This window comes from Leucoraja erinacea, chromosome 19 (genome assembly GCF_028641065.1).
Source record: "Leucoraja erinacea ecotype New England chromosome 19, Leri_hhj_1, whole genome shotgun sequence".
NCBI classification, from domain to species: Eukaryota; Metazoa; Chordata; class Chondrichthyes; order Rajiformes; family Rajidae; genus Leucoraja; species Leucoraja erinaceus.
The window spans coordinates 17,236,019-17,262,065 of NC_073395.1; the positions used below are offsets into that span (position 1 = coordinate 17,236,019).

Genomic DNA, 26,047 nt, shown 5'->3' on the forward strand with positions numbered 1-26,047 from the left:
CTGGGTGGAGATTGCACATTCTCCCTGACCCGATGTAAATAGTCCCTTCAATGGAAGGCAGTGGCGGATTTGGGAGGGAGTTGGTGGCCATGTGGGGAGAATGAAATAGGATTTGTTTTGGATTAATATAGATGGATGCTATAGGTTGGCATGGAATAGCCATGGAGGAGACATCTCTGTGTTCTATGACTCTAGGTCCACCAGGCTCCAAACACAGCCCAGAGGCAAGGGAAGTGTAACTCTTGAGCATTTGACCAAGTGAGGTATCTCAAGGAGACCTGGTGAGACTGTCATCACAGCGAGTTAAGAGAACAAATACTCTCGTGATTGGATTCATACCACACTCAATGAAAGATGGTTTTGGTCATTGGAGGTCAATAATTCCAGGCCGAGAACATCGCTGGAAAATTTCTCAGGCCCACCCACTTTCCACTGCCCCAATGACCTTCCATAAACAAGGTCAAAAGTTGGGGTGCTCCCTGATGATTGTACAGTTATCCCTCAGCAAGTGAAGCAGCCACACCAGGCCCCAACCAAACTGCCCTGTAATTATTAACAGAGCACCAACCCCACGTCACACGAGTCTCGGCCCAATGGACCAACATCCTTTTTCCAGAGCCCAAGTAAACGACACTGCAGCAAGAAGGCAGCGTTGTGTTGTAGAGCGGTGCTGCATCATAGTTCCCAGACAGTGGTGCCACAGGTAGATAGGGTGGTCAAGAGGCTTTCAGAACATTGGCCTTCATCAGCCACAGCATTGAGTATAGGCGTTGGGATGTTATGTTAAAGTTGTACCAGACGTTGGCGAGGCTGCATTTGGAGTATTGCATTCAGTTTGGGTCATCCGGCTACAGGAAGGATGTCATTAAGCTAGAAAGAGTGCAGAGAAGATTAAAGAGGATGTTGCCAGGACTCGAGGACCCGAGCTATACATAGAGGTTGAGCAGGCTAGGACTTTATTCCTTGGAACGCAGGAGACTCGGGGATGATCTTATGGAGGTATATAAAATCATGTGGGGAATAGATTGGGGAAAAGGCTGTGCATTCACCCTGAGCAGGGGAATCAAGAACCAGAGTGCATTGGTTTAAGTTGAGAGTTAAAAAGGTTTAATAGAAATCCGGGGGCAATGTTTTCTATGGATGTTGCGTATATGGAATGATGTGCCAGAGGAGGTAGTTGAGGCAGGAGGTAGTTGAGACAAGATTTAAAAGACATTCCGACAGGAACATGGATAGAAAAGGTTTAGAGGGATATGGTCCAAATGTGGGCAGGTGGGGCCAGCATGGATGGGGCATCTTTGTTGGCATGGACATTGATGATTTTGCGAGAATGATTTACCGCCACATCATAACCATGAGTTTGAGTACATTCGTCTCAACAACCAGCTCAAAAATCAAATCCCTCTCATGGGATCCCAGAGACAGTCAGGCAAAAGATTGAGGCTTGAAAGTATGCACCATCAGATTCATTAACAAGTTCTACTCTGCTGTTAGACTCTTGAACAGACCTCTCGTATGCCAAAGATGAAATCCTGATCCCCCAATCTACCTTACTGCAGCTCTTGCACTTTTCTTTTTAATAAAACCTGCACTTTCACTACAATATATTCTGCGCTGCTTTCTTTCTCTACTTGAATTCCCCATGTATGGTATGGTTTGCTTGGATAGCTTGCAAAACAAAGTTCTTCATTTGTACCTTGGCACACGTAACAATAACAAATCAATGCTAATGCCAACACTTCTTCCACAGCATCCAAAACCTTTCCCCAAATCCCATTTATATTTTCCTGAACAAACTATAGTTTATAAAATTGAAATCCAAGCTAATTGCAACCACTTGAAAGACAAAGTCTAGGTTTGTGAGGAGTGGGGATTATAGAATCATGTGCAATTAGATAGCTTCATTTACATTTTGTCTCATTCTTAAAATGCACTGGGGAAATTCTTTAGGCCCCTGGTTGAGGATGCAATGCCAATAATTAATCTAATTGGAAGCACTTTGAGCAAAGGTTAACTGTAGCTGAAAGAGCAGAATTGTCAAAGGAGGGATGTGGATCATGTCCGATAATATGCAGCATGCCCAGGATTAATTATGTCTGCATGTGGGGACTCAACTGATCCAAAGCATTGGGATAGCAGCTGCCAACCGAAGAACCCCTGACCTTCAGAAGGTGAGCCAAGAATCTGGGTGTCCTGCAACAGAAAGTTAGGTTTCATACACAAGTTTTTTTTGGTTTTTTTTTGCATTAAAATTGGGATTATAATAACAAAATCTCACTTTTGCACAGCACTAATCCACAGATCTATGATTCACAATCGGGGATGAGCCCGTCACATTATTACACAACATGGGAGCAGGCCTTTCGGCCCAACCAGCCCTTGCTGACTATCTGAACAAGCCCCACTTGTACGGTTCTGGCCTACATCCTTTTCATGTACCTGTCCGCATCTTTTTAACATTGTAAATGTACCCTCGCCCACTCCTTCTGGCAGCTGATTCCACATATCCACCACCCGTGTGTGAAAAAGGTTCCCTTCAGGTCCCTTTAAAGCCTTCCCCTATCACCTTAAACCAATGTCCTGTAGTTCTGGACACCCCTGCTCCAAGGGAAAAATCTGATCATCCACCTTATTTTTAACCTTGTCTAAAAAAAAACAGCCTGGGCAGTGGTGGCAACGTAAAAGGCAACATCACCTTTGCACCCACCAAGGGTCTGAATTCCCTAAAATCCTGGAGGGCTAAGAGTGGGGGACTTTGGATCAGTTGCATTGCCACATGCAGACCAAATTAATACTGGGCATGCTGCACATTGTCAGACATCATCCACATCTCTTTGGTTTTAAATTAAACAAAAAAGGAACAGATTTATTTTCATAAACTTTGAGCTCAGTAAACTGGTGCAAACAGGGAAACCTCCCTCTTGAAGTGTTTCATCCATATTCTGACGGCAAATACATTTCCAAATTGCGCTGTCTTCAAGCAGGAAATTACCTCTCTCCCTCCCTCCGTTGGAAACGATCAATAATCAAAAGTAGGCCTTTCAAATCTAAAACGGCAACTTCCTTCCTCATTAGTTTCTATGTTAAAACAAGTTGCCATTTGAACTTGACCGTTTTTCCGATTGGCTCATTTTGGGGGAAAAATATGCTGAATGGCCAAAGGTTTCAGTTTGGCTCGGATCTTGGCTCATCATCTATAAACTTGATTAACTAGCAGCTCGCAAAGGGTAGCTGGAGTCGAGAAATGCTTTACTCCCACACGCGAAGCAGACACAGGAATACTTCCTTAACATACACCAACAATTTGTCTTCAAGGCATGACATTTTAGTTTGTTTGCACTGGGTCTAGAGTGTGGCACAATGGAACTTCCTTATTTGCCCCCCCCCCCCCCCCCCCCCACCCCCAGCAAAGGTTATATCCCTCACAGAGAGGGTTTGTTTGGTCACTGCTGCTGGTCTGTAAAGTTAGGAATGTTAACTTGGTAAATTATTTCTTCTGCACTGTACTTAAACCGTGACATGGAATTCAACCTCATGAACAGTGATTATATCTGGAGGAAAAAAAAGTGTACTTCCCTCAAAGCCACCAGCATAGTGCAGAGAGATTAGAAAAAACAAACTTGCATTATAGAAGGTCATTCAGCCCATGATGGCCATGCTGGCTAAAATATAGGATTTAGTGAGATTATGCTGTAGTCCAAGATGCTGTAGATTTACTGTTCTTCACAGGGTTAGCTCAAGGAGTCGGGGCTGGTTTCTGTCACCCTCAGGAACTGCACTCATTGCCCAGTCTATGGGCAATGTCAAATATGGTAGCTTCAGTATTACATGTCAAGGTACAACTGTAGTGATACTGTTAATGGACCAGTATACCGGACAGCCTGTGCTCAATCTCATCAGGACTCTTCTAGATCAATAATGAAGGTCAAGTTATTGCAAAATCATACTGAAGTCCATACTTGACAAGATTTCAATTCAACGCCACACATGAGTAAGTGGCCCACACACTGCTGGGCTGCTTTGGTTTAACAAGATGAATCACGTGGGTCCCTACAAGACTCATGGACCAGATGCTGCATTCTAGATCAGGTTACGATTCCATCGGGCTCCTCAACATCATTCAGCATATTCTCCATTTGCTCTCAAGAGTTGACAGTGGTGAAATCAGGAGCAGGAGAGAGGGGGAAGAAGGTGAAGATATTGGATTTGCAAGGAGGGCACATCCAGATCCCCATTGCGTTTGATAGCTGGACATAGGGCAAGCTTCTAGAGGGGCTTCAAAATCCTCTTTCTTCAGAGGAGGCACAAGAGAAGCTAAGTTTGCTCATAGCCCACGTCAGTCCCTCAACTGGAAGGGCAGCCACCATAACTCTTACCTTGGCCGAGCTCCAACCATTGCCACTGCCGGAGTGGGAATCAGGAAATTGCAGAGTTTGACCCTCACCTCAAACTATGCCGTACTTCTCTCTACACAAGGGGACTGGAACACTTCAGCCAACAGCCTCGAACAATTCCCCTACAATAACCAATTCCCATAATATTCTCAAGGAAGCGCTTCACTATTTTATCAGAAACAGTTTGCTAACATGTGTTGCAAACTAGCCATTTCCTCCAGCTTCGCTACAGGCATTTTGAACATTCCAACTGATTCCACTTGATGCATGAGGAAGGCATTTTGTTTTGCCATTTGAAATTTTGAGGGGGATGTTCTCTCCAGCTGTTCTTGTTGCAAAATAACACATTTACTCTTTTGACAACGATGGGATTAAACTCCATCTTGTCCAGGTCGGCGGTGGTGGAAGAGGGAAGCAGTGAATTTGTAATGGGAGAAAAGAAAATACATTTCCATAGAATTAAAGAGCTGAAGCATGTCATTCTTCCTCCATTTCGTTTTACCCCTCAAGACATTTTTCCTGCATCTCCTCTGAACCCCATCCTCCAGAGATCAGCCTTCTCTCTATCCCCTCCTCTACAGCCGACGCTATTCGAATAGCTTATTTATAAACCCTTTTATGTCCCTTCATTCGACAGATTACATTTTATGCAGAAATGTGGCAGGTTAACCCAAGTTGACTTTGTGACAGTACCCACTCATTATGAAGATGAATAGTCATATTCCATGTAGACACTTGATTATAAAATGATTTACTTTCAGATATCTCCGTGTTACTACCAGAGCACGTTAGTATAGAAAATTCTGTTGATGAATAGCAAGTGAAAGGCACCCAGGTCTGGCTGCACACTTTTGTCACGCGTTTGAAACTGGAATCAGCTGTTTGCTCGTTAATTCCAGTATCAGGACTCCGCACCGATAACCAACGTCTGAAGCTCCTTGTGCACCGATAGCACAAGTCATACCTTTTCCCCGTGCACCTGAAGTCACTTCTTATTTTAATCTCCAGATTGATCATGCCAAGTTCATTTCTAAGCCTGAACATTTATTAATGTGTCCGAGTTAGTGTTTCATTTACAACGTACATAGCTCATGCCACAGAGCACATGGTTCTCTCATTCACGTTGCCCAGTGGGATATTGTTTAATCAGGGAGAGTGACTAAAGACATTCAGGGTACAAGGAATAGCTGCAGTCATAAGGTCATAAGTGACAAGAGGAGAATTCGACCCATCAATTCTACTCTGCCATTCAATCACGGCTGATCTATATCTCCACTCCTAACCCCATTCTCCTACCTTCTTCCCAAAACCCCCGATACCCACACTAATCAAGAATGAATCTACCTACCTACCTATGCCTTAAAAATATCCATTGGCAGCCTCTACAGCCTTCTGAGGTAACGAATTCCACAGATTCACCAACCTCTGATGAAAATAATTCCTCCTCATTTCCTTCCTAAAGGAAAGTCCTTTAATTCTGAGGCAATGACCTCTAGTCTGAGACTCTCCCACTAGTGGAAACATCCTCTCCACATGCACTCTACCAAAGCCTTTCACTATCCAGTACGTTTCAATGAGGTCCCCCCTCATTCTTCTAAACTCCAGCGAGTACAGGCCCAGTGCCATCAAACCATCCACCCTTTGCCTCTGATCCTCCTTCTCTTCTTCTCCCATTCACGCCCCGGACACACTGAACAGGAGATTAGTACGCGTTACTATAGCACCTCTCATTACTTATTACGAACATCTGCCTTAAAGCTAGTTGCGGAAATGTTGAAAACATGATTATTTAGAAACTGTAAGATCTCACAAAAACAAGTTTGAAAATAATTGTTGCAGTTGGGCAAGGGGTAAGTAGGAGAACGTGCTCTTCTTTTGAGTCTTTATTTAGTAGTGACAGATAAAAAAAAAAAACATTTGCCCGAGGGAAGATTGCGTTTGAATTCAACACTCATCTGTGAAGTGATGCCTTCAACAGTACAGGCATCCCTCAATACCCAGCACAGTCTCAGCCTAGGTTACATGGAGGATGACAATGGCAGCATTCATATTCTTCCTCCTCACCTGTAATTTGGGATGGAGAAAGGCAGTCATTCCACACTTTTGTGAAGGATCCTTGGCTTCAAAATGTTGCTCATTCAGGTTTAGGATCTTGGCAAATTATTTTATATTTAAATTTAAAATTTATGTTCATAAGTGATAGGAGCAGAATAGGCCATTCGGCCCATTGAGTCTACACTGCCATTCAATCATGGCTGATCTATCTTTCTGTCTCAACCTCATTCCACTGCCTTCTCCCCATAACCCCTGACCCCCATACTAATCTGTGGACCTACGTTATAAATGTAGCCACCCGAAGCTTCAAGGATGCTTTGATTGTCTTTAATGTCCCTACATTAAGGAGAAGTAGTTTGACCTTTGCAACAAAGCATGTTGCTGACATAGCACTGAATAGTTTGGCACCATTTACTCAGCTGTTTTTGTGTACCTGAAATTGGCACCAGCTTCAAAATGTTTGCTCTCCTGGCAATCAGCTGGAGTTTGAACACACGAGTCTGCCCAGTCAGTAAGCAAGGGTATGGGTGTTGCTAACCCAAGAGGCAGCATCTGTACGTACATGGTTATACAGAGCAGGCATTAACCTGTAGGAAAGAACTGCAGATGCTGGTTTAAATCGAAGGTGGACACAAAATGCTGGAGTAACTCAGAGGGACAGGCAGCATCTCTGAAGAGAAGGAATGGGTGACGTTTCAGGTCAAGACCCTTCTTCATACTGAGGTCAGGGAAGTGGGCGGGACAGAGATAGAATGTAGTCAGAGGCAGTAAGACTGGCGGGAGACCTGGGAAGGGGGAGGGGATGGGGAGAGAGGGAAAGCAGGGGCTATTTGAAGTTCGAGAAGTCAATGTTCATACTGCTGGGGTGTAAACTACCCAAACAAAATATGAGGTGCTGTTCCTCCAATTTGCGCTGGGCCTCACTCTCACAATGGAGGAGGCCCAGGACAGAAAGGTCAGATTGGGAATGGGAGGGGGAGTTAAAGTGCTGAGCAACTGGGAGATCAGGTAGGTTAAGGCAGACTGAGTGGAGGTGTTTAGGCATTAACCTGTTCAGTGCCACCCCCGAATATTCTCGGATCATGGTCAATAGTGAAACAACACTTGGCAGTGAACAGGTTAACTGGCAACAGAAAGTAACAGACAAATCTGCTATCAGCCAGGACGGAGCAGATTGAGGCAAGGAATTGACGTAAATAAATGATTTCCAATTAAAAACAAAATTATTCGAGCTGAGAGAATTTCCACAGAGTTCTGGTAAATGCTTTCCAATTTCAAGTTTAAACTAGCAAAATAGGACTTCAGCATTGAAGGATGTTGAACTACAAGTTATAATTAATATTAAGTTGTCATAGCCAGCAAAATATTTTGCTGAACAAGATCTTTCAGTAAAAAAAAAAAATCATGGCATTTGGATGGTTACTGCTCAAAACTTTTTCCAGATACAACAAGCTATTACAGCAAAAAAATATTTTGAAATCTTAAAACAAATTGTTTGGTTTGGGAATATTAAATGGTTTTAATAATTAAAGCTGCAGGATCCTACCTAGAGGCTAGTTGTGCTTATTTGGAAGAATACTTTAATACATTTGTTTTCCAGTAGAGGACCTATGTGCTTGCTTGTTTCATGTGGCATTGTTTCACGAATCTCAATCCTTTGCTCCCCTTACATCCCTCCTTTTGTGATTCCTATAAATCACAGACTAGAAGCATGAAGTACCCTTGATACAAGGATTAACATGATGTCAAAGTATGAAATTAATTAGATTGGTAATCCTTTTAGGCTTTTCTGACAAGACAGCTCGAATGTCAATTAAATACTGCTGAAGAAAAATTGGATTAATCTTTGCGTGGAAGAAACTAATTGTTGTGTTACTTCAGACACAGGGCGTCGCAGCTGGAGAAAGCTATAGCCTTCAAAGAAATATACACATTCTTTAAACGCAAACAGGATTTGACACGAAACTTAACATCTTCTGCTGAAACACAACCTTCGCTTTTTCAGAGCGATTCTACCAAATCTGCAGCTTAGAAAAATCCACGCTAGCTCCAGCGACGTTTTGCATTTGTGAATTGCCCTGGCCTATTCTATTGGGACAAGAGATTTCTATCTTTAAGCTCCAGACTTTGCCAATGTCAGCCTGGAGTGCATTTGAAAGCCCCTAGAAAGACAGTTTGATGAATGGCCAGTGTTTAAGTTTACAATCTCCTGGTGGGAGTAAATATTGTCAGGGAGAAAGGATTTGATAAATATCGTGTCGCCCTTTTCAAGAGTCCTCTCACTTCAGGGATCAGCGCACCACCTTTTAGCTGAGGCTGACTGCTTAATTCTAAATATATCCCAGTGGCTGTCAGAGAAACAGAAAAAAAACGAGAATTGAAAAATGAGACAATGCAGGAAGGCACGGGGAGAAACGCGCTCTCCTCCATACATGGGCGTGAAACACGAATCGCACCGAAGATAACGGCCTGGGGATTGAAGCCTTGACATTTCCAACCGAGGATAATAGAAACAGCCAGTGCTCAGCGGAAAAATGACCAGTTGTCACCTAAGTGACAGACAACAGCTGCTTTGCACATCTGGAGTCTGGCTCGGGCAAACAGTCTAACTATGTACACTTTCAAGAAAAAAACCCTCTAAGGCAACTCTTCTTGTAGACCTCTGCACATCCCAATTCAAAGTAATTCAATTACAGAACAGGCACCAGTGACAAAAACCTAGATAAAGCACACTGGCACGGAGCAGCTCAACTTTAAACACACATTAATACATTGTTTAAACCCATGTATTCGGTTTAAAATCAGGATTTGTAGTTCCTTCCCACATGAATACATTGTTTTGTTATTAAATTCCTGTGCAACTCTGTCCCAACTATAACAGATTAACGATAGGCACAAAAAACTGGAGTAACTCAGCGGGACAGGCAGCATCTCCGGTGAGAAGGAATGGGTGACGTTTCGGGTCGAGACCCTTCTTCAGACTTTAGTCTCGACCCAGTCTCGAAACGTCACCATTCCTTCTCTCCAGAGATGCTGCCTGTCCAGCTGAGTTACTCCAGCTTTTTGTGTCTATCTTCGGTCTAAACCAGCCTCTGCAGTTCCTTCTTACATATAAGAGACTGATGTTTTCTTAAGGAGAAATATCGAAAATAAAGTTCAATAACACGGGGACAATTTCATCACAGACGGGCAACAAAAGCCCATTTGAAACTTTTTGCATTAACCCCATGTCTGCAGCATCAACAAGTAGTCAAAGGGCATTCACCTTTTACACATACCCCTCTGACACTGTTAGTGCCCATTATGTCTTTGAAAGAAAAGGTGACACTAAACCCACAGGAGACCGACGTGCCACCGATACACCCCCCTCACTCCGTGAAACGCAATGAAAACTGATTTTAAGCATGGATTTTAACAACCATCAGATGAAGAGCAAACTAAACAGGCGGAGAAAACTCAAGTCTTACCCCAGCATAAGCGGGCGGGGATGAAACTGAGAGTCCAGACCAGATAGAATATCCCTTTAAAAATCAATCACAGTCACATTGGGGCTGAAGAGTTGTTCCTCTGGAGCAGTGCTGATCCCTCCTCGCAGAATGCGGGCGGTCGGTCTGGGCGCATTCCGTGGGCTTTGAGTGGGGGTGAGGTGAGCCGAGGGTTCCCGCAGCTCCAGCTCCGGCTCCGCTGCCGTCAGTCAGTCAGTCAGTCAGGCAGTCCGGCCGCCCGCTCGCTCGCTCCCCACTGCTCCGCAGCTGCCAAAAGACTGACATTACATTCACTTCACCTGCAGCCCATTGGCTGCAACACCCAACACCGTCCAATCCGGGGGGGCTGAGGTGCCCCGAGAGACAGAAAACCCGGAGCGGAACCCCTGGGCGGGAATGGGCCACATCTCTCCCCCACCCCCCTCTCCCCGGGTTATCACTGCCCGGAACCGCGGGGAGAACCTGTCTCAATGTCTCCACGACTACATTCATGTATAGCCGCCAGCCTTCTCCCTCCTGTATGGACTATCACGTATTCAGTAAGTGGCGCTGGCCTTGGCTACAACTGTTGGACAAGTATTTTCCTTTGCATGTGTAGCCTGCAATCCAACGGTGTGTGTGAACACTCAATGTTTCTCCAATTTCAAGTAATACGTTTCTCTCCCCCGCCCCGCCGGTACGCGCATATATTCCCCAACACCTGCTCCTTTCCCCTCCATGCGCTCATCTCAGCCCTCCCATTTCCCAGTCCCATATATCCTTTTTATTCCCCTTCTTCGCCGTCCCCTTCCGCTTATCTCCCTCACTCCGGCTTTACATTTCACTCTGCCTTCATTACCTGACACACTTTTGTCTCATTTTCACCTCTCACCACTGTCACTTACTTCACCCACCCATCACACCTCGCCCCCCCTCCCCCTCACCTGTTTCCACCTATCACATACCAGGTTTTGACCCAAACGCCCCCTCTCATGTAGAGTCATAGTTATAGAGAGATACAACAAAACAGGCCCTTCAGCCCAACTTGCCCACACCGGTCAACATGTCCCAGCTGCACTAGTCCCATCAAGTGTGATCCATATCCCTCCAAATCTGTTCAAATCAAAGCCAGCTGCTGGCTTGCCGCCTCCATTCTCCACAAGCTTGAGTTAACCTAAAACATGACCTCCCAACTTCTATACTCTGTATACTTCTATACTGGTATTGTTGGTGTTAAAGATGGAGTTGGAACTGTGTCTGGCTGCACTGTCATGGGTATAGAGTGAGTAGAGCAGGGGACTGAGCACACTGCTCCGAGGGACTCCTGTCCAGATGGTTATTGAGGAGGAAGAAGGTCACAATGAAGCTATGTTTATTAAAGTATATTGACATATAGTAAAATGAATAGTAAAGTATTAATCAATGATTATTAAAGGCACAAGTCTCACGCTCCCTTTTGGGGCTCCACTCACATGACCATACAGATGGTAATAGGGATATTGGAAATAGGAGCAGACTTAGACCCCATGTAGCCTCTTGTGTCCCCATTCTGGTCCAAGTTCTGCTCAGTCACCAGACTACTTGAGATGACACTCACATTAAAGAAAACAAACTACCAATAATTGGACAGATGGTAAAGATAGCTGAATGCCCGATTTATCTCTCGATGTGATGGGTGTGAATGTAATCCTGCCTATCTTGGACATGACCAAATCTGAAGAAATGCTGCTTGAAATTTAATCCACTCAACAAAATCCAAAATTGGAAGCAACCTCTGCAGATATGGTTTCACTTGTAAAACCTTTTTTTTGTGAAGATGAGCCATGGTTTTATAAACGGTAAAAAGGAAATCTGAAATTAAACCAGAAAATGTTTCAAATACTCAGTAAAGAGAAAACAAGTAGGTTAATGTTTAGGTACAGAAGCTTCCTAAATGTCTACAGCTGAAATATTGACACATCAGCCAAATTGTGCAATTTTATGGAAGTGAAAGTCGCCTTTGGCAGTAGCACAGAAGGCTGCAGGGAGATTATGGGAAAGAATAGTGGGTGGAACAGAAATCAGATTGCTGAGTAACAATTGCCAGTCTGAGCCAGAGCTTGGAAAGCATTTCACTCCTGGAGCTTCTGATGCAGAGCTTTGCCGAGATTGAGCACATTGGGAAATTCAGGAGCAAATCCCATGCTATTTTCCAAAACATATGATGAAAGAGTATGGGCAGCATTCAAGTTTACAAATATTATTTAATGTATGCCCGTGTTTCATTGAAAATGCTAACAAACTGACGTTTACAGACATGCCATTGGGGACAAGGTGATGAAAATCCTGCACTTCATAGGATTCAACTCAAAGAGAGCAGGGAAGATGGGTGGAAATGAATTGTTATATTAGATTGTGAGAGTTTAGACATAGTAATGGAATTTAAAAATCACTCCCTCTCCTCTGTAAAACTCACCTTTAGTAGAGACTGATTATCATCCGGCTTCCCATCTAATTAGACAAATGCAGATACGTGGAGAAAGGGTTCAGTAATTAGTGCAGGCTTCTTTAACTATAGACAATGTCAGTACTTGCGTAGGCATTGGATACCAAATGGTTGATTTTCAGTTCTCTTGAAGTATTTGGACGGGAATTTGGGTCAGATGTATGTGTAGGAAGGATTTGCAGATGCTGGCTTAAACCGAAGGTAGACACAAAATGCAGGAGTAACTCAGCGGGACACTCAGGCAGTACCTCTGGAGAGAAGGAATGGGTGAGTTTTAGGATCGAGACACTTCTTCAGACCGAAGAAAGGTTCGTCCCAAAACGTCACCCATTCCTTCTCTCCAGAGATGCTGCCTGTTCCAGTGTTACTCCAGCATTTTGTGTCTATCTTGGGTCAGATGTATATTGACCCAGCAATGGGTGCAGTGCCTGTTTTGCACCATCATTCAAAGTGAGTAACAGCCAGCTTCAGTCAATATCTTTCTCTCACTAAAATATTGGAGGAATTTTAAAAACTTAAACAAACAAATGTATTTGATTTCTGAGAGGCCTTACATTGTGGAAAGCAGCATTTTGTGGATTAGCTTCATCTGCAGAGACAAGCTCCCTTTGGAAGCATGCATGCCAGCAACATGCAGAGTGCAGTTGGTCACACATTACAACTTTAAATGGGTGCACACCCAATATTACAGGTTGGGGAGGGTTGACTGATTCACTCAAAGATCATCAGGGTTACTCAATGGAGTCTAGACAAGTGTTCCTCTCCCTTATGCCCCTGTCCCACTTAGGAAACCTGAATGGAAACCTCTGGAGACTTTGCGCCCCACCCAAAGGTTTCCGTGCGGTTCCCGGAGGTTTTTGTCAGTCTCCCTACCTGCTTCCACTACCTGCAACCTCCGGCAACCATCTGCAACCTCCGGGAACCGCACGGAAACCTTGGGTGGGGTGCAAAGTGTCCAGAGGTTTCCGTTCAGGTTTCCTAAGTGGGACAAGGGTATTACCCAGAGACTGGGAGTTGCCTGTTATCTTCTTGAGTTGCTTTGAAGGAGATAGACATTCCCCTGCGTGGTATTCCCATCCAGGTCTTTGTAGAGGCAGGACAGGAGAGGGAGCAGCACAGTCAAAGACCTGGGAGCAGAGCCACAAAGACCAAGGGGTAGCGAGGTTGCAAAGACTACTGGTTGAGCTGGTAAGCTGAAACATACCAGTAGGCTAAATGCTAAAGCAATAGTCTCACAAGTATTTGATACTCAGTTGAAGCAACACTGAACATTGCTGAATTGCACCGAAGGAATGATTGTGTCTGTTTTTACAAAAAAAATTGAATTAACCAATTTATTTTCAATTAAATTCGTCAAACCCCATTTAAGGAGATAGAGAAGAAGTAAACAGGAAATGCTTATGGCTTATAACTGTGGACAGCTGATCGTAATCAGAGCAGACTACTCCACCGTCTAACGCACTAATCACTATCTCATCCTTCCTCTCACATTCACATCAGTCCCTTTGACTTGGTCTCCACTCATGAGTAGCACTTCATTCTGTCCAACCTCTGGTTACATCCATGCTGCAGTCCTCACCAATGATAGAAGCTGCTCACATCATCCAGAGGAGGTTCCTTTTTGTACATAATCTCGAATATTTTCTCCTCTGTCCGGGACCTCCTTCACTATTCATCTTCATTATCTTTTCTCTCTGGGCTGTCTGAAACCTGTCAGGAAGAACGTCAAGTCATCAATCCTCTTTTAAAATTTAATCCGGAAATCAATAAAGATTTCCCACCGGGTTCTGATCTCCGCTTGTCTTTTTTTTTTGTGGCTATTCATTTTTGGGATATTCATGTCGCACTTATTGTCCATTCCTACCTGCCCTGAGGAAGCAGCTAACAGTCAGCACTTTGGTTTCTTCAGACCCATTAATAGATAGACCGAGTGAGACCTCACTGTCAGACATTAATGAACCAGTTGGGCTTTTTACACACCCACTAGTTTCACGGTCACTATCACTGAGAACAAGTTTTCAATTCCAGATGTACTTAGTTATCTGAATAAAAACTCCCCAGCTGGTGTGCTAACATTCAAGTTCTTGTATCTGCATCATTGGTTCAGACCTCTGATCCACATGCCATTTAATCTTCACAGTTAGTCTTATGGTACCCGTTTGCCTGACCTAATATTGATAAGATTCCTCTGACCTAATGAAATCCAAATTGCTCTTGCATGGAGAGTGCAGAGGAACCCCTCCCATTTTGTCACTTCCTTGTTATGTTTTATAGAATTGAGCTCGAAGCTAAATTCTCTCCTTTTTTTCGCCATTTTCTTTCTTTCCATTTCTAATTCTCTGTCCTTTCCATCATTGCCTCAGTGGGATAATTGAAGCCTATGTGCATTTGCCAACATTTTACTCCAAGTTAAATTGCAACTTGTTTCTATTTTCTGACCCGGTTTGCCCTATCCCTTATATTTGAGAAGTCATTCACTTTCTTGGTTGATCATATCACCCGACCACAAATGCAACACAATTGTGTCAGGACAAACAACTTGAAAGAAGAGTTTTCAGAGTGAGGTCACAGTAAAAAAAAATAATTTTCAGTGATTGGAGATATGATTTATGATCCAAAGAAAAGATTAGAGGGATATGTCAAAGTTTTAGTGCGGAATTTGATGCAACAGGAATGACTGTGCAAGTTCTGGCTCAGTCAGGAATTTGCAAGGAATTTGCTTCACTTAGATTTGTGTATAATTTTATTTGACTTTATATTTATTTTTGAAATCTTGCTTGTATTTATTTGGTCTCTGTTTTCTCTGATGGGAATGGTTCCTTGTTCCTGTTTTTTGAGAGCATAAAGGGCTTGTGCCACGAGCATGCGACTGCATGCGGCAAGCGCGACCAAACCGAAAGCGGGAGCCGCGCGGAGGCTGCGCGGAGGCCGAGTGATCCCTTTACAGGGCCTATCCCACCAGCAAGCGACTGCATGCGGTGAGCGCGACCAAACCGGAAGCGGGGGCCGCGTGGAGATCGAGTGATCCCGTACGAGTTGATGTGAAGTTCGAGCGAAGGCACACGCCGTCAAGACGCTGCGTACGCCATCAAGACGCTGCGTACGGCGTTGAGGCGGTGCGTACAGCCTCAATGTGGCTGCGGGCCGGCAAGCCGTTACCATGCAGAGTTTTTGGACAGTGTCAGTTTTTGGAGCCCCGCGCGATGTCGGGACCAGCTCCGCACAACTCCATACGGCTCCGGTGATCGAAGTGGGACCGGCCCCGCGAGGCCATACGGCTCAAGCGACCACGTTAGGTCGCGCTTGCCACATGCAGTCGCACGCTCGTGGGACAGGCCTTTAAGGAAGACTGTCTAGTTACTGATGTTTCAGATAGCTTACTTATCCTCTTTTTACACCTCTGGTGTAAACAATGAGCATTAGCGCCCACCTGATAGTGAATGAGAGTGCACATTAAAAAAATCCGATGTATTAACCTGTAGGTTCCATAGATTTTATATCCTTGCAAAGTCTGTGACCTCTATCCCTGACCCATCCTTATTTAAATAAAAACTCTTCCCTGTAAGAACTACAAGCTAAGCTAACGGCAGTGCTGGACATGACACTGGTGCCATGCCTGTTAGCAGGTTTCATATTGTTGCAGATGTAGGCCTCCCAATGCGACATAAAATACCAACGCTGAATTCTAACTCATTAGAAAATAAGATTCCTCTGATCTCTTTTTATGAAATTCAAAATGCCTTTTCAAGAAAAGTGCCAAATATCTCCATCTCCTTCCCAATTGTGTCTGAAACACTTTGTTTCTAACACAACAAAACAGAATGGGGTGTATGATAAGCAGATAGGTTTATCCAGGGGGAAGGAGAGTATCCTGAAAGCAAGTGTGCCTCAGAAGGAAAGGTTCAAGACATCAAGACAAGGTGACAAGGTGACACAAGGTGTAACGGTAGAGTCTTACAGTGCCACAGACCCGGGTTCGATCTTGACAAGTGGTGCTTGTCTGTAGGGAGTATTTACGTTCTACCTGTGACCTGCGTGGGTTTTCTCCGAGATCTTCATTTTCCCTCCACACTCCAAAGACGTTTGTAGGTTAATTGGCTTGGTATAAATGTAAAATTGCCTCTAGTGTGTGTAGGGTAGTTAATGCACGGGATCACTGGTGGGCTGAATGGCCTGTTTCCACGCTGTCTCTCTCAACTAAACTAAACATCAGTTGTCATGGTTTCCCATATGGTTGTATTGAAAGCACCAGAGAATGTCACAGGATTTTTCACTCACTTGTGGAGAGGAAGCATGAACGCGATGGGCTGAAAGTGTTGTAACCATTCTTGATTCAATAATCTGACATAACTGACATGGGCTAGGTTAACATCAACCATCAATCTGGAGCAATCAATGCCCCCTTCCTGATCATCTCCGGCACCACCTCGGGTACACGTCATTGGTTTGATGTCCATGGCTCTGCCTTGGTTCATGAACAAAGTCCAATAATGAGTCCCACAGAATAAGGAAGAACATTTCTAAATGGATTTATCAAACCATTAACATCCATAAAACATATGGACATGAATCACATTAATAACACATCAATCCCTGATTTTGCTCGATTGCTTTAATTAAGAGTTACCTGATTACATTTCCAGTAGGATGAGAAACAAAAATGAAATTAGTTGAAGTGAAGCTAAAATACTGGGAGAGGCAAACTTGGGAGGTTGGGCAGCGCTACTGAACAAAAAATAAACTGCTGGAGGAACCCCACGCGTCAGGCAGCATCTGTGGAGGGAAATGGACAGACGATGTTTTGGATTGGGACATTTCCTCAGTTCCCTATATAACGTTTAAATCTTCCCTTTGCTGAGTTCCTCCAGTAGTTCCTCCACCTTTTGCTCAGGTTTTCAGCATCTGCAGTCTCTGGTGCCTCAATAGATCAAACAAGAGGACATGACTTCAGAATTAAGGGACAGAAGTTTAGGGGTAATATGAGGGGGAACTTCTTTACGCAGAGAGTGGTGGCGGTGTGGAATGAGCTCCCAGTGGAAGTGGTGGAGGCAGGTTCATTGGTATCATTTAAAAATAAATTGGATAGGCATATGGATGAGAAGGGAATGGAGGGTTATGGTACGAGTGCAGGCAGGTGGGACTAAGGGGAAAAAAATTTGTTCGGCATGGACTTGTAGGGCCGAGATGGCCTGTTTCCGTGCTGTAATTGTTATATGTTATATGTTATATGTTAATAGAGCAGCATTATTGGTGGACAGGGATAAATAGGTTTGCCAAGTTTAATTAGGTAGTAATAATTAGTAGTAAAAAGCTGTAGTGAAGAACTTTACTTTAGAAGTGTAGCCACTATTGCAAAACAAGAGATAGAGGCTGCTATTTGGAACTGTGTGAACTGAATGATTCTGTTAATTTATGGAACTTTTATCCGCACAACCTGTGTGAAATAAATCAGCCTAGCAAAGAAGATCAGGGAATCTTGGTATGAGTTATGTCATGTGAATCCAGCGTCTGGCATCTCCAACACTTTAATCTTTAATAGTTTAAAGCCACCCACAAATCCGGCCACACCCCAGATCAAAAGAATGAGCAAAGCTTGTTCCCACCGATTGCATCCCGATGTGGGTGTTCCAGATCACTCTTCCAATTGAATCTGTTTTCCTACACATGCAGGCACATTCTGAACATGTTTACGTGTTGCAAAAAAGATAACTTGATTTGTGGAAACTCAGTGGGTGAGGCAGCATCTATGGAGCGAAGGAAATAGGCAACGTTTCGGGCCGAAACCCTTCTGGAAATAGGCAACGTTTTGGGCCGAAACCCGGAAGGGTTTCGGGCCGAAACGTTGCCTATTTCCATCGCTCCATAGATGCTGCCTCACCCGCTGAGTTTCTCCAGCATTTTTGTCTACCTTCGATTTTCCAGCATCTGCAGTTCCTTCTTAAACAATAACTTAATTTGAAGGTGGCCAGCTAAAGGACCAGAGTGTAATCCGTTAGTATCCTTTTTAGTGAACAAATTACACACAGAAATGTGTAGATTGGACCTAGATTGGACAATGCTGGCCATCATATCTGTTGACAGCACACCCACCAGGAAAGTGTTCCAATCTTGTCCGTGCACAGTTCACTTTTTTTTTTTTTTAAGCCAAAAATAGATTTATTCAAGTATTTACAATACTATTTACAACACAAAAGAATTCAAAATAAACCCACCACCATAGACCAAATAGTACAAATATTCTTAAATAACTATTTCCCCATCCTTATTGAGGACACATTCCCCCCCCCCCCCCCCCCCCCCCCACGGTGCTCAGTGGTCCCGGAAATCCCACAGGACGCCCGTGGACAGCGTGTAGTCCCTCTCTAAAACTGCCCGGGCGCGGACGTAACCCCGGAAGAAGGGCAGGCGCACGGTTCTTCTGCCTGGCGTCATGACTCACGGATGGCCAGCTTGGCCAGGCATAGGAGCAACCCAACCAGGAATATCTTCAGTCCTACCCTCTCCCCTACACACAGCGTGTCCAGAGATGAGGATGGTGGGTGTCACAGTTCACCTTTATGCATTACAGCTGACTTCCTCCAGTGCCAGTTGCACAGCTGGTGATGCCATAACCTATGGACGGCTCTGTCCTCTTCCATAACAACATAAATGCGAGCTTGATGGTGCCTTCTATGACCTTAGTTGAACATCAACAGAATTATGTCGAAGCACATTGTAATGAGGTCATTTAAAGCATCTGCACGGTGACATTGTTTAAGTGAGCACAAAACCTATGATAGAGAAAAATGCTGGAGAAACTCAGCGGGTGAGGCAGCATCTCTGGAGCGAAGGAAAACAGAGGGTCAGAAGAAGGGTCTCGACCCGAAACGTTGCCTATTTCCTTCGTTCCATAGATGCTGCCTCACCCGCTGAGTTTCTCCAGCATTTTTGTCAACCTTCGATGTTCCAGCATCTGCAGTTCCTTCTTTAACAATACCAATGAGATTATTGTTTTAACTTACATATTCCATATAACATGCATAGAGCATAAAACAGCACAGGAAGAGGCCCTTTGGCTCACCATATTTGTGCTAACTAATCCCATCTGCATGTACATGGCCCATTTCTCTCCCCTGCCCGTTAATATGCCTGGTCTTGTACTATATCTGCTTTTACCATTCCCCTGGCAGTGTGTTGCAGGCATTCACCACTCTGTATAAAAATAAACTTCCTTCGGGAAATTCTCAGTGTCATCGAATCATACAGCATGAAGACAGGCCCTTTGGCCCAGCTTGTCTATGCTAGCCAAAATGTTCTCATCCATTCAGCATCCAATCAACCCTTCAACGTATCTTTGGGACGTGGGAGGGAATCTGGGGGAAACCTAAAGGATCACAGGGAAAACATGAAAACTCCACACAGACATTGCCCAAGATCATCGGGATTGAACCCTAGTTGCTGGAGCTGTGAGGCAACTGCGCTACCTTTTGATTTTTCAACAGCTGTAAATTCCAGGCTGGTAATGGAATGAGAGCTTAATGCCAGCAGTGATTCACCTGCGAACACCATGAACCCACGAGGTCAGTATGAGTTAAGCTCTTTTCAATCTGCTGGAGTCCGTCTCGATCCTGTGTAGTGAGATTGTGCAGTGATGGAGCTGCCCATTCACAATGGTGTAAGGAAGTGAGCCAGAAGCAGCATCTGGAGGAGAAACACTAACAACCATGGGCCAGGCACGGTGGCACAGCAGTAGAGTTGCAGTTACAGTGCCAGAGACATAGAAACATAGAAACTAGGTGCAGGAGTAGGCCATTCGGCCCTTCGAGCCTGCACCGCCATTCAATATGATCATGGCTGATCATCCAACTCAGTATCCCGTACCTGCCTTCTCTCCATACCCTCTGATCCCCTTGGCCACAAGGGCCACATCTAACTCCCTCTTAAATATAGCCAATGAACTGGCCTCAACTACCCTCTGTGGCAGAGAGTTCCAGAGTTCCAGAGATTCACCACTCTCTGTGTGAAAAGAGACCCGGGTTCGGTCCTGACTATGGGTGTTGTCAGCACGGAGTTTGTACATTCTCCCCGTGACCTGCGTGGCTTTTCTCCTCGATCTTCGGTTTCCTCCCACAGTCCAAAGACGTGTGTGTAGGATAGTGTTAATGTGCAGGATCACTGGTTGGTGTGCACTCTGTGGGCTGAAGGAGCTGTTTCCGCACTGCATCTCTAAACTAAACCAGCTAAACCCTTGGGACATTGTTGGCCGGTGTAGGCGAGGGCCTGTTTCCATACTGTATCACTCTCTGACTCTAATGATCAGCCATGATCATATTGAATGGCGGTGCAGGCTCGAAGGGCCGAATGGCCTACTCCTGCACCTAATTTCTATGTTTCTATGTTCTATGTAAACCAACCACCTTCTTCCTCATCCTCCTTTGATGCTTCTGAATTTTCCTGCCTTTCAATTATATCAATTAACTGCTTGACATTAAAGCAAATTACTTAAAACAATCCAGATATATTATCTAAACAGAATGAATCCCAAAATGCTCACTGTTTCCCTCTGAACTCCCCGATCACTCATGAGGTCCAACCTGGTGTGAGTGTCAGTTGGATCATTGTTCTCATTCACTGCCTTGGCAACTCCCACTCCAATTTGGAGCCACCACTCTAAGCTGGTCTCCAGCAGGTAGACATCAGTTGAGGACATCCCAAAGTAGAATGGCCATTACATTGGCAGGAGAATCGCAGCCTTGGGTTGAGAAGTACTGGAATTCCAACACAGAGCCGCCAACACTTACAACAAGTTCCGCCTTTCAATTTAGCTTTGTTAAAGAATAAACCTTGATTTGTCACTGATCTATTTTCTCTAGAATTATAATGTGTAATACATAGTGATAAGAGCCACGAGACATCAAAATAACTCTTTACAAACCTGTGCTATTTAGGTTATAGCTGTTTATGCTGAAATGTAAAGCCAGTTGGGAGTATGAAACCTGTGATCAAAAATAACACAAAAATGACCGACATAAAGCTGGAACTTGACAATGAATATCAACCTATTGATTAGAGGAATAAAAAAAAGCATAAAGTACCACTCATTTGGTTTTTAATTGCATGGAAGCCATATGTCATAATCATAAAAATATTATTAATGCATCCTGACAGAGAAAGGAGAATTAGCAGCATTGTGGTTGAATGAAAGATGTAAATTCACACAACATTCGGTATCTATTCAGGTGAATTGGGGAAGGGAGAGAAAGAAGGGGGAAAGGTAATGGGATGGAAAAAATGAAATAAAAAAGATGGGCGGCCCAGCGGCACAGACAGCTGTTGCCTCACAGCGCCTGAAAACTTAGTTCAATCCTGACCTCCGGTGCTGTCTGTGTGGAGTTTGCAATTTCATCCTGTGACCATGTAGGTTTCTCCCAGTTGCTCTGGAAGATTGAGGGGGGATCTTATAGAAACTTACAACATTCTTAAAGGGTTGGACAGGCTAGATGCAGGAAGATTGTTCCCGATGTTGGGGAAGTCCAGAACAAGGGGTCACAGTTTAAGGATAAGGGGGAAATCTTTTAGGACCGAGATGAGGAAAACATTTTTCACACAGAGAGTGGTGAATCTCTGGAATTCTCTGCCACAGAAGGTAGTTGAGGCCAGTTCATTGGCCTTGTGGCTAAAGGGATCAGGGGGTATGGAGAGAAGGCAGGTACAGGATACCGAGTTGGATGATCAGCCATGATCATATTGAATGGCGGTGCAGGCTCGAAGGGCCTACTCCTGCACCTATTTTCTATGTTTCTATCTATGTTTCCTCCCACATTCCTAAGACCTGCAGGTTTATTGGTTGCTGTCAATTGCCCCACTTGTTTGGTTGAATGTTGGAATCGGGGATGTGTTGATATGACTGTGAGAGGAATTTAAAAAATGGGATAACGGTGGGATGGTTGATGCAAATTTGGTGGGTTAAAGGGCCTGTTTCTGTGCTGTATGACTTCATGAATTGCCTTGTGTATTGGAAACAGAAAATGCAGAAACACTGTTTTTGTTTTTATTTTAGATTTCTAGCAGTAACCTACCAACCCTCTCCACTCTGGGATGTGGGACGAAACCGAAGCGCCCAGAGGAAATCTATACAGTCACAGGGAGAATGTGCAAACTCCACACAGACAGCACCGATGATCAGGATTGAACCCGTGTCTCTGGAGTGGTGAGGGAACAACTTTACCAGCTGCACCACTGTGCTGCTGACATCTTCATTGAAGAGGTGGGTTAAGAGCATCAAGAGTGAGAGAAGTTTTTTGGTTTGTTATAAATGCTTGAACACATCTAACGATACACATTGTGAATTCCTGTTGGGTTAGATACATTATTTGGACAATTTCAATCCGTTCACTATTATTACAGCACGGCATCTTGCTACTGCTCAGACAAGATCTTGAAAGCATGATCTATTTGCCCAAAATCCCTTTGCATGGTATCTTTTTAAATGTGGATCAGTGAATGTGGGCAAAGTAATTTTAGATGAATGGGTTTGTGAGATTGAACATTATTCTTCCGTAGGATACTTGGATCTAAGGTTCAAAAGACGGTGCAGCTTCAGAAGTCTGCTTAATTGTTCTTCATACTGTAATTAGCATCAGATGGACCTGTCAATGGCACACATTCAGCTCAAAATCCTACCATTTACATGAACATGTTATGAAAGCTGACACTCAAGTACAATACTGAGTATGTATGAAATTTGCTGCCACTATTTCAGGATGAGGCATTCCTCACCACCTGTTAATGCAGATCATGATAAATTTACAGTGGTCAGTGGGACGGGTAGGCTGTAATTACTGCAAACATAACTACAATGAAAATCACTGTATGTTACAATAATGCAATGTGGTCATCAGCAACTTTGGTATCTCCTGAAAACAGGATGAAGTCCTGTACAATTGCAACTTAGAATATAGAACATAGCACAATATAGCCCAGGATTTGACCCGTTTGCCCACAACATCCATGCCAAACATAATGTGAAGTCAAACTCTTCTGCACGCACATGACCCATATTCCTCTACTGCCCGCACGTTAATATGCCCATCCAAAGCCTCCTAAAATATCACTACCATATCTTCGTCCATCACCAATCCTGGCAGTGCATTCCAGGCACCCACCACTCTGTGTAAAAATCTTACCTCACACATTTCCTTTAAACTTTGCCCTTCTCATTTAAAGCTATGCCCTTTGGTCTCTGACATTTCCACCCTGGGAAAAGATGCTGACTGCCTACCCTATCTAAGCCTCTCATAATTTTATATACTTCCCTCAGGTCTCCCTTTAATCTCCGACATTCTAGCGAAAATGATCCACGTTTGTCCAAATTCTTTTTGTAGCTCATACCCTCTTATCTTAGCAGCATTCTGGAAAACCACCACTGCACCCCTTTCAAACCTCCATTGCCTTCATGTAATGGTGTGTTAGAATTACCCAAGATATTCCAAATGCAGCCTAACCATAATCACGGTAAGGGTAAGCACCTTCCCGAACCAAAAACCCTGGGTAGACAGGTCTGTTCGTGTGGCCTTGAATGCTCATACCGCTGCCTACAACTCGGGCCTGGCATCAGGAAACATGGACGTCTACAAGGCAGAGTCCTACCGACTGCGAAGGGCGGTGAAGGACGCAAAGAGAAGGTACAGGGACAAGATGGAGTTACAGATGGAGCAGCAGGACACCAGAAGCCTGTGGCAGGGGCTACGGATTGTAACCAACTACCGAAGCACCCCTCCCTCACCCGCATGTGCCGGCACCTCCCTAGCTGACGACCTGAACTCCTTCTACGCTCGTTTCGAGATGGGCAACACCACTCCAGGTCTGCCGACTATCGACAATACCGACAGCGGGCTGGCTACCGAAGCTGAAGGGAGGAATATGCACACATTCTCGCTGTCCGAGCACGACGTGAGGAGGGCACTGACACGGGTGAACACAAGAAAAGCTGCAGGCCCCGATGGCATCTCGGGGCGAGTACTCAAGTCCTGTGCTACGCAGCTAGCTCCAGTGCTCACTACATTATTCAACCTCTCCCTGGACAAGTCCGTGGTCCCTGCCTGCTTCAAAAAATCCATCATTTTACCGGTACCAAAAAATGCCTCCCCAGCCTGCCTGAATGACTACCGTCCGGTGGCCCTTACCTCGGTAGTCATGAAATGCTTTGAGAGGCTGGTGAAGAATCACATCTGCGCCTTCCTCCCTCGGAACATGGACCCGTTGCAGTTTGCATACCGTCCGAACAGGTCCACGGACGATGCGGTCTCCCAGGTCTTGCACACCGCTCTCTCCCATCTGGACAGCCAGAAGGGGGGCTACGTGAGGATGCTGTTCATAGACTACAGTTCAGCCTTCAACACGATAGTCCCCACCAGACTGGCCGGGAAGCTACTGCAATTGGGGCTCAACACCTCCCTGTGTGCCTGGGTCCTGGACTTTCTCACCGCCAGGCCCCAGGTAGTCAAGATGGGAGGGAATACATCGAAGTCCCTCAACCTGAGCACAGGATCGCCCCAGGGTTGCGTCCTCAGCCCCCTATTGTACTCCCTGTACACACATGACTGTGTGGCTAGGTTCAGCTCCAATTCAATAATTAAGTTTGCTGATGACACTGTGGTGGTGGGCCTGATCTCAGACAATGATGAGAAGGCCTACCGGGAGGAGGTGGCTGATCTAGCACTCTGGTGCCAGGAGAACAGCCTCCTCTTGAACATCAAAAAAACGAAGGAGCTGATCATGGACTTTAGGAGGGCACATCATCCAAGGACGTACACTCCATTGAGTATAAATGGGGATCCTGTGGATAGGGTGAACTGTTTTAAATATCTGGGAGTCCACATCTCTGAGGATATGACATGGGCATCACACGCCTCAGCACTGGTGAGTAAGGCAAGGCAGCGCCTTTACCACCTCAGGCAATTGAGGAAATTCAGAGTGTCTACGAGGATCCTACAGTGCTTCTACGCAGCGGTGGTGGAAAGCATCTTGTCCGGGAACATTACCATCTGGTTCGGGAATTGCTCTGCCAAGGACAAGAAGGCTCTGCAGAGAGTAGTGCGTTCGGCCGAACGCACTATGGGAACTTCACTCACCACCCTGCAGGAACTATACAACAGGAGGTGCAAATCCAGAGCAAACAAAATCATGAGAGACCTCTTCCACCCCTGCAACGGACTGTTCCAGCCGCTACGGTCAGGCAAACGCCTCCGTTGCCATGCAGTGAGAACGGAGAGGTTGAGAAGGAGTTTCTTCCCAGAGGCAATTCGGACTGTAAACGCCTTTCTCACCAGGGACTAACTCTACAGAACGTTTTTCTTCTATTATTTATTATGTAAAATAATATGTGTGTTATGATTGTGTTTATAATTTGTTTGGTTGTTTTGTTGTTCCGCGAGCATTGCCACTTTCATTTCACTGCACATCTCGTATGTGTATGTGACAAATAAACTTGACTTGATCCTATAATGTTCCTGACATACAGAATGCTCCAACAGATGAAGGCAAATATCCCAGATGTCTTCTTTACCACTCTATCTACTTGTCTTGTCACTTCTAGAGAGCCATGGACTTGGTCTGCAAGATCTCTCCGCACTTCAATACTTTTAAGGATTTTGTCATTAACTGGATAC

The 26,047-nt window shown here is 44.7% G+C and overlaps 1 protein-coding gene and 1 long non-coding RNA gene across 3 annotated transcripts in view; one reads left to right on the top strand and one right to left on the bottom strand.

The window, feature by feature from the left end:
* LOC129706274 (prickle-like protein 1) overlaps nt 1-10,220 on the bottom strand; it is a 108,521-nt gene extending 98,301 nt beyond the window's left edge. The window contains exon 1 of one of the 2 annotated variants that reach the window (XM_055650456.1): nt 9,917-10,220. The gene's annotated coding sequence lies outside the window, so the exon portion shown is untranslated. The remainder of the gene's footprint in view (nt 1-9,916) is intronic. The other variant, XM_055650455.1, reaches the window with a different exon arrangement.
* Nucleotides 10,221-10,330: 110 nt separating this feature from the next.
* LOC129706275 (uncharacterized) overlaps nt 10,331-26,047 on the top strand; it is a 54,632-nt gene continuing 38,915 nt past the window's right edge. The window contains exons 1-2 of the long non-coding RNA XR_008725030.1: nt 10,331-10,473; nt 22,438-22,644. This is a non-coding gene — a long non-coding RNA (uncharacterized LOC129706275). The remainder of the gene's footprint in view (nt 10,474-22,437; nt 22,645-26,047) is intronic.